General features: G+C 45.5%; 1 protein-coding gene across 4 annotated transcripts in view; it reads left to right on the top strand.

The window, feature by feature from the left end:
• The first annotated feature begins 1608 nt into the window (after window positions 1–1608).
• Window positions 1609–7353, top strand: part of pcbp4 (poly(rC) binding protein 4) — a 72227-nt gene continuing 66482 nt past the window's right edge. Inside the window, exon 1 of one of the 4 annotated variants that reach the window (XM_078209364.1) lies at window positions 1609–1719. The gene's annotated coding sequence lies outside the window, so the exon portion shown is untranslated. The remainder of the gene's footprint in view (window positions 1720–7353) is intronic. The other 3 variants (XM_078209363.1, XM_078209361.1, XM_078209360.1) reach the window with 3 other exon arrangements.

The following is a 7353-nucleotide window of genomic DNA, read 5'->3' as shown; positions in this document are numbered from 1 at the left end:
AAATGTCAAGAACTTGTTAAGGAAAATAATCAAAAAGGTTAATTGAATTCTGGCCTTTGTATCTCGAAATTATAATACACAAGGGTACAGGTAATCCCACACACACAAAGCACTGGTTCAACTATACTTGGAAGTAGTTCTGGGAACTGTACCTTATGAAGATACATTGACTTTAGAGAGAGTGCAGCATTGATTTACCAGAACAATATGAGAGGAGATTAAATAATCGAGGATTATATTCCCAGGAATTTAGAAGGTTAAGGATTGATTTGATATTAAGGTGACCATGTAGTGAGAAACTATTTCCGCTGGTTAGGGTGACTAGGATTAGAGGGCAGAGATTAATCTTTTTTAAAAGTTCAGGAATGGAAATTTGAGAACTTTGGAACTGTCTTCCACAATGTCATGGCTGCTTTAAGCAGAGTAAGAAGTCTCACAGCACTAGGTTAAAGTCCAACAGGTTTATTTGGTAGCAAAAGCCACTAGGTTTCGGAGCGCTGCTCCTTCGTCAGGTGAGTGATTTCGTCAGGTGACTTTAAGCAGCACACTGTTTGTTGTGATTGGGTGTGGCCCCTTTAAGTAGCAAGGAGTTTGCTGAGGGAGGGCTCAGCCCCTTTAAACAGGGAGGGAGGTTACTGAGAATGGGCACAACCTCTTTAAACAAAGGAGTGTTTGTTGAAGGTGCATGCAGACCCTTTTCAGCAGAGTGGCACACATTGCCGTGAGTGAGCATTGCCTCCTTAAGCAGAGGTCTGGGGCTTGTTTACTGGGATGGGCATGCTCCATTTAAACAGAAGGAGTTTGCTGAAGTTGTACATGACCCCTTTAAGAATACGGAGTTTGCTGTGGGCAGATGAGACTCCTTTAAGAGGGGGTTTTGCTAAGGAGGTCAGAGCCTCTATAAGCAGAGAGGAGCAAGGTCTTTTTTTGCAGAATGGATTTGTTGAGGGAGTGAGGTCTTTGTAAACAAAGTGATTTACTGAGGTTGGGTATGACCCCTGAAAGAATAAGGGACACTACAATAGGGTGAGGCCAGAAGGGATTTACTAATAGTGCTTGCTAAAGGCATGTGTTCCCTTCAAGCAAAGAGAATTTGCTAAAGGCGTTTGTGGTGACTTTAAGCAAATGGACTTTTCTGAGATAGGTGTGACCTCTTTAAGTGGAGGGCACATGCTGATGGGAGCATTACCCCTTTAAGCTGAGGGTTCTTTTGCAGGGAGTGTGGCCCCATTAAGCAGTGGAGGGCTTGCTGAGAGCTCACAGTCCCTTTAAGCTGTGATGGGATTGCTGAGGGGAATGCGGTCCCTTTAAGCAGTGATGGGTTTGCTGAGGGGATGTGGTCCCTTTAAACAGTGATGGGTCTGCTGAGGGGACGTGGTCCCTTTAAGCAGTGATGGGTTTGCTAAGAGGACATGATTCCTTTAAGCAGTGAGGGGTTTACTAAGGGGACATGGTCCCTTTAAGCAGTGATGGGTTTGCTAAGAGGACATGATTCCTTTAAGCAGTGAGGGGTTTACTAAGGGGACATGGTCCCTTTAAGCAGTGATGGGTTTGCTGACGGGATGCGGTCCCTTTAAGCCGGAGCTTCCCTGATGCAGCAGACAGTCGCTCGCTGATTGGCTGAGCGCCGCCAACTGCCGCTGAATTGCGGAGATTCCGCTCCTTTTTGGGATCTTCCTGTGCCCAACTCCCGGCGCTGAATCCGGTCCCGCGGCTGTGGTGAGTCTTGCTCCTCTTCCCGCCCCTTGTCCCGGGTCTCAACGGCCCGGGCCCGGTCCCGGTGGACCCCGAGTCCCCGCGGCACAGAGTGCCAGCTGGCTGGGTGCCGGAGTGGGTTTGTGGGTGTCTCGTTCGGTGGGGTGGGGAGTAGGTGTCTGGGTGCCCAGGTGGGTGGGTGAGATTCTGGGTGCCCAGGTGAGTTTGTGGGTGTCTGGGTGGGTGATCAATCACACTTGCGGGGGTACCACTGTGGGGCAGTGCTTCGGGGGGTAAAATTAGCCTCAGTGGCTGTTGGTAAAGATGGAGCAAATCTGGCCCCAGTTTTCACTCTTGGCCAATATCCAGTGTCTGGCGGGGGTTGGGGGGAGAGGGGGGGAGACGGTGGTGTGAGGACAGGGTCAGGCTTGGTCTGAGGTCTTCTCATTGTTAAACAGCCACTTGGAGATCAGCTGGTGCTCACAAAGCAGTTCCAATCAGGAGGAAGATAGTGTGAACACTGCTCCTTTTAGAAGTGTGCTTGTGTGAAGGATAACAAGCATGAAAGTTTGTAAGGGTTTTTTTTGCAGTATGTGTATAAAACTATAATGTAGAGTGTGTTAGTTTGACATTGGTGAGAGTGTTAGTGCCTATGCAGAACACTAGGATGTATTTCAATGTTTAAAAGCACTTAATAAAAAGTTTTGTATTACTCCATCACTACTGGATCATGTTCGGATGAATCATCATATTATGTGGTTAAAAACTGTTGAGATTAGGGATTTTAATCTGTTGGGTTCTGACGCTGAGCTGTCCATAAGGCCAGTTCGTGTTGGAGGTTATGGGCTACCAAGCCTTCCTTGTCACTGTGCACAGGCACACTGGACCGAGGGGCACCTTCCTCTGCTCTATGATTGACTGACCAATGTTTCCCTAGAGAGTGCTGTTAATCCCTGGGTCAGTGATTTGAAGAGTTTTTCTGTTGGTTCATTCCTGTGGTTCAATAGAGGTTCTTGATGAACCAATTTAGTTGGTTCATTGAGAACCTCTAGTGAGAACAAATCTATGGACTGCTCCCACCATGTCTGAGGGTCACACTTGGGTTTCCTACAGCCCTGACACCTAGTCCATGGGAAGTGTGAGGCACAAGCCAAGGCATTGTAGAGCAGTTTGCACATGACATTTGTGTTGGAGGATAATGCGTGGATTCGGTGTTCATAGTTCAAAGTTGGACACTATAAAAAGCAAACGACATTAATCTTAGATGTTAAATTATCAGCATGACTGTATCAGTGGATATAATTTAGTTGGATTATCAGAAGACACTTGTTAAAGTTCAACATACGAGAAAGGGTCGAGAGCTTCAAGGTTTAGGTGTCCAGATCACCAACAACCTGTCCAGGTCCCCCCATGCCGACACTATAGTTAAGAAAGCCCACCAACGCCTCTACTTTCTCAGAAGACTAAGGAAATTTGGCATGTCAGCTACGACTCTCACCAACTTTTACAGATGCACCGTAGAAAGCATTCTTTCTGGTTGTATCACAGCTTGATATGGCTCCTGCTCTGCCCAAGACCGCAAGGAACTACAAAAGGTCGTGAATGTAGCCCAATCCATCACACAAACCAGCCTCCCATCCACTGACTCTGTCTACACTTCCCGCTGTCTCAGCAAAGGCAGCCAGCATAATTAAGGACCCCACGCACCCTGGACATTCTCTCTTCCACCTTCTTCCTTCGTGGAAAAAGATACAAAAGTCTGAGGTCACGTACCAACCGACTCAAGAACAGCTTCTTCCCTGCTGCTGTCAGACTTTTGAATGGACTTGCCTTGCATTAAGTTGATCTTTCTCTACACCCTAGCTATAACTGTAACACTACATTCTGCACTCTCGTTTCCTTCTCTATGAACGGTATGTTTTGTCTGTATCATAGAAATCATAGAAACCCTACAGTGCAGAAGGAGGCCATTCGGCCCATCGAGTCTGCACCGACCACAATCCCACCCAGGCCCTACCCCCACATATTTTACCCACTAATCCCTCTAACCTACGCATCCCAGGACTCTAAGGGGCAATTTTTAACCTGGCCAATCAACCTAACCCGCACATCTTTGGACTGTGGGAGGAAACCGGAGCACCCGGAGGAAACCCACGCAGACACGAGGAGAATGTGCAAACTCCACACAGACAGTGACCCGAGCCGGGAATCGAACCCGGGACCCTGGAGCTGTGAAGCAGCAGTGCTAACCACTGTGCTACCGTGCCGCAAGAAACAATACTTTTCACTATGTTAATACATGTGACAATAAGTCACGCAAGAAACAATACTTTTCACTATGTTAATACATGTGACAATAAGTCAAATCAAAATTTTAAAGATTATGGTGTAAATGAATAATCAGTCCTTGCCTCTTGAGCAGAAATGCTGTGGCTTCAGGAACTGCTGTAGGATTGGGTCCACAACCTGGGTTAACATGTTAGTACTGAGGGAGTGCTGCATTGTCAGGTGTGCTGCTCCTGGATAAGACATCGAACTGGAGTTTGTGAGGCTGTCGTGCAGTTTTAAATTTCTTTTGGAAACTGTTGAAAGAGAGCAATAAGGAACAGAAGAATTCATCCAAATGTTGTGTGAAAATTTTTGCTGTGAATTTGTCCACATCAAAGTGCTTCAGACCCCATAAATTACTGTTGTTTGTTTGTGTGCATGTGATGAGGTGCATTATATATACCAGTCCTTTTTATTTATGAATGTGGCCCTCCACAAATCAATCAACAACAATTTGCTTTTTTTCTTTTAGCCACTTTTAATGTAAAAAAAATCCCCAGGCATTTTGCTAGGTTTTTCAAAAGAAAACTGAGTGGAGGACTGAATCCAGAGCAGGGATAAATAAAGGGAGTTGCCGAGTGGGGGTGGAGGCAGCTGCACTGCCCGACTAAGGTCTTGTTGAAGAGCCACTGTTGGGAATGCTGCACCTGGCACTGGTGGATTTGTGGGTCTGAGCCAGGCCCAGCGATAAGCCCAATGCAGTGTGAGCTTGTGACTCCCAACACCATACGGGAGGCAGATGCCAGGCATTTTCCACAAGCTAATAGATTCTATTAATAGTCACAGAATCATTACAGTACTATCAGAGGTCATTCAATCCATCAAGACCATTTCAGCTCTTGAGAACAATCCAGTCAGTGCCATTTCTCCCACTCTATCCTTGTGGCCCTGCAGGTTTATTTCTTTCAAGTGTCCATCCAATTTCCTTTTCAAATTGATTGCCGCCTGCTTCCACCATCCTCATAAGCACTAGGTTCTAGGTCATTACCTCATGCTGTATAAAAAAGAAAGATTTCTCACATTCCAGCTACATTTCTGGCTCAAAACCTTTAACCTGTGTCCCTTAGTCCTTGTATCATTAGCTAATGAGAATATATTTTCTTTATCTACTTCATCTAAACCTGTCATCCCCTTGTACACTTTTGTCAAATTTCCCCCTCAATCTCTTTTGCTCCAAGGAGAACAATCCCAGCTTCTCCAACCTGACCCTGTAGTTAAAATCTGCTCATCCCTGGAACCAATCCAGTAAATCTCCCTCTGCATCTTCTCAAGGATCTTTATATTCTTCCTAAAGTGTGGTGCCCAGATCTGGATGCAAAACCCTCCCTGGTGCCTAACCAGAAGCTTTATAAAAGTTGTGTTACCTGCCTGATTTTGTACTCAATGCCTCTAATCATGAAGCTCTAGATCCCATATCTCTCGATGTGTCCTGCCATCTTCAAAGATCGAGGCACATGCACCCCCAGCTCTCTCTGTCTCGGCACACTTTTTAGAACTGGGCCATTAAGTCTACATTGCCTCTTCCTATCCCTTCTGTTAAAATGCATCACCTCAGACTTCTCGGTATGTGATTCCACCTGCCACTTGTCTGCCCACTCAGCCAGCCTGTCTTTGTCCTGTTGTAGTTGGTTAGTATCATCCTCGTTGTTTGCCACACCTTCAGGTTTGGTATCATTGGCAAATTTTGAAAGGTTACTCTATTCCAAGATCATATATATCAGGAAAAAGCTGTGATTCTAGCACTGTCCTTGGAGAAACACCACTGCCTTTCAGCCTCCAATCTGCAAAATAATCCTCTACTGTCACTTGCTTGTTTTCTGCCTTCAAACCAATTTTCAATCCAATTGACTCTGACCCGCCTATTCTATGAGTTACAATTGCATCCAAATCTGGTATTTCGTCAAACGCTGTCTAAAAATTCGTATGTACAACATCCACTTCACTCCCTTGATCAACCTTCTCCATTACTTCATTAAAAAAATCAATTTGATTAGTCAAGAGCGAACTGTCTTTTACAAATTGGTGCTGGTTCTCTTTATACCAAATAAACCTGTTGGACTTTAACCTGGTGTTGTGAGACTTCTTATAGTGCCCACCCCAGTCCAACGCAGGCATCTGCACATCTGAGCATTTATCACCCCTTTGCTTTTCAGGACCCAGTTCACCTCTTGCTACCCATTTACTATTCACAAGCAGGGAGAAGATTTTTGGGATCCTTTATAAGTAGTTAGCCATTCTATTCTCATACTCTCTCGTTGCCAATCTTATTTTTACTCTTTCACTTCATTTCCCTCCTTAGCTTATTGTATTGTAATTTTAAAAATTCAGTGGTGCTATCACTGACCCTTGGGGAACACCGTCGACTATCCTCCAGTTTGAAAAATCATTGTGTTCTGTCCTTAAGCCAATGTTTGTATTCAAGCTGACGCTGACCCTCCTATTCCACAAATGCCAATTTGGTCCCCCTACCCTTCACCATTGTTGGAACATTCCGAGCCTGTCCTGAAATTTCTCCTTGAAGATCAGCCATTGTTTTTGTTAACAGTTTTTCCTGTCAGTCTCTGGATCCATTTTGCGTGACTGGATCCCTCACATGGCGCTGAACGTTGCCCTGATCCAATTTAGAAATTCTGTTTTAGATTGTTCCCTGTCCTTTTCCATTATTAACCTAAACCTTATAGGAACATGCGTAGGCAGTTCGGCCCATTAAGACTGCTCCACCATTCAGTTAGAGCATAGCTGGTCATCTACCTCAGCAGCAATTTCCCGCACTATTTCCACGTCCCTTGCTGTCGTTAGTATCCAGAAATCTATTGATTTCTGTTTAATCGAGCAGTAAAGAAAGCTTGAGCAGCGAGAGGGACAAAATCCGACATTATTCCTGCGATGGAAATAAGGGGTCTTCGTGATGCTGTGAGGTCGGAAGCTCATCTCGGAGTCAAATGTGACACCAATGTTGTAAACTGACTGTTTTAATCACAGACTGGTGTTGTGATGATGGAATTGGTAGCTCGGAAAGAGAGTTTGGAGTGGGCACTGCGAACATTCTCTAACGTTGCACATCTGTGTCATTTCACTGCAGATTTGTTCCTACATTTCTCTCTCTCTTCCCCCGTTTCTCTCTCTCTCTTCCCCCGTTTCTCTTTCTCTCTTCCCCCGTTTCTTTCTCTCTCTCTTCTCCCCCCGTTTCTCTCTCTTTCCTCCCCCCGTTTCTCTCTCTCTCTTCTCCCTCCGTTTCTCTCTCCTCCCCCCGTTTCTCTCTCTCTCTCCTCCCCCGTTTCTCTCTCTCTCTTCTCCCTCCGTTTCTCTTTCCTCCCCCCGTTTCTCTCT

Source organism: Mustelus asterias, chromosome 3, assembly GCF_964213995.1.
Source record: "Mustelus asterias chromosome 3, sMusAst1.hap1.1, whole genome shotgun sequence".
Lineage (NCBI taxonomy): Eukaryota > Metazoa > Chordata > Chondrichthyes > Carcharhiniformes > Triakidae > Mustelus > Mustelus asterias.
The sequence above is the reverse complement of the archived record's forward strand: the minus strand, read 5'-3'. Positions and strand labels throughout refer to the sequence as shown.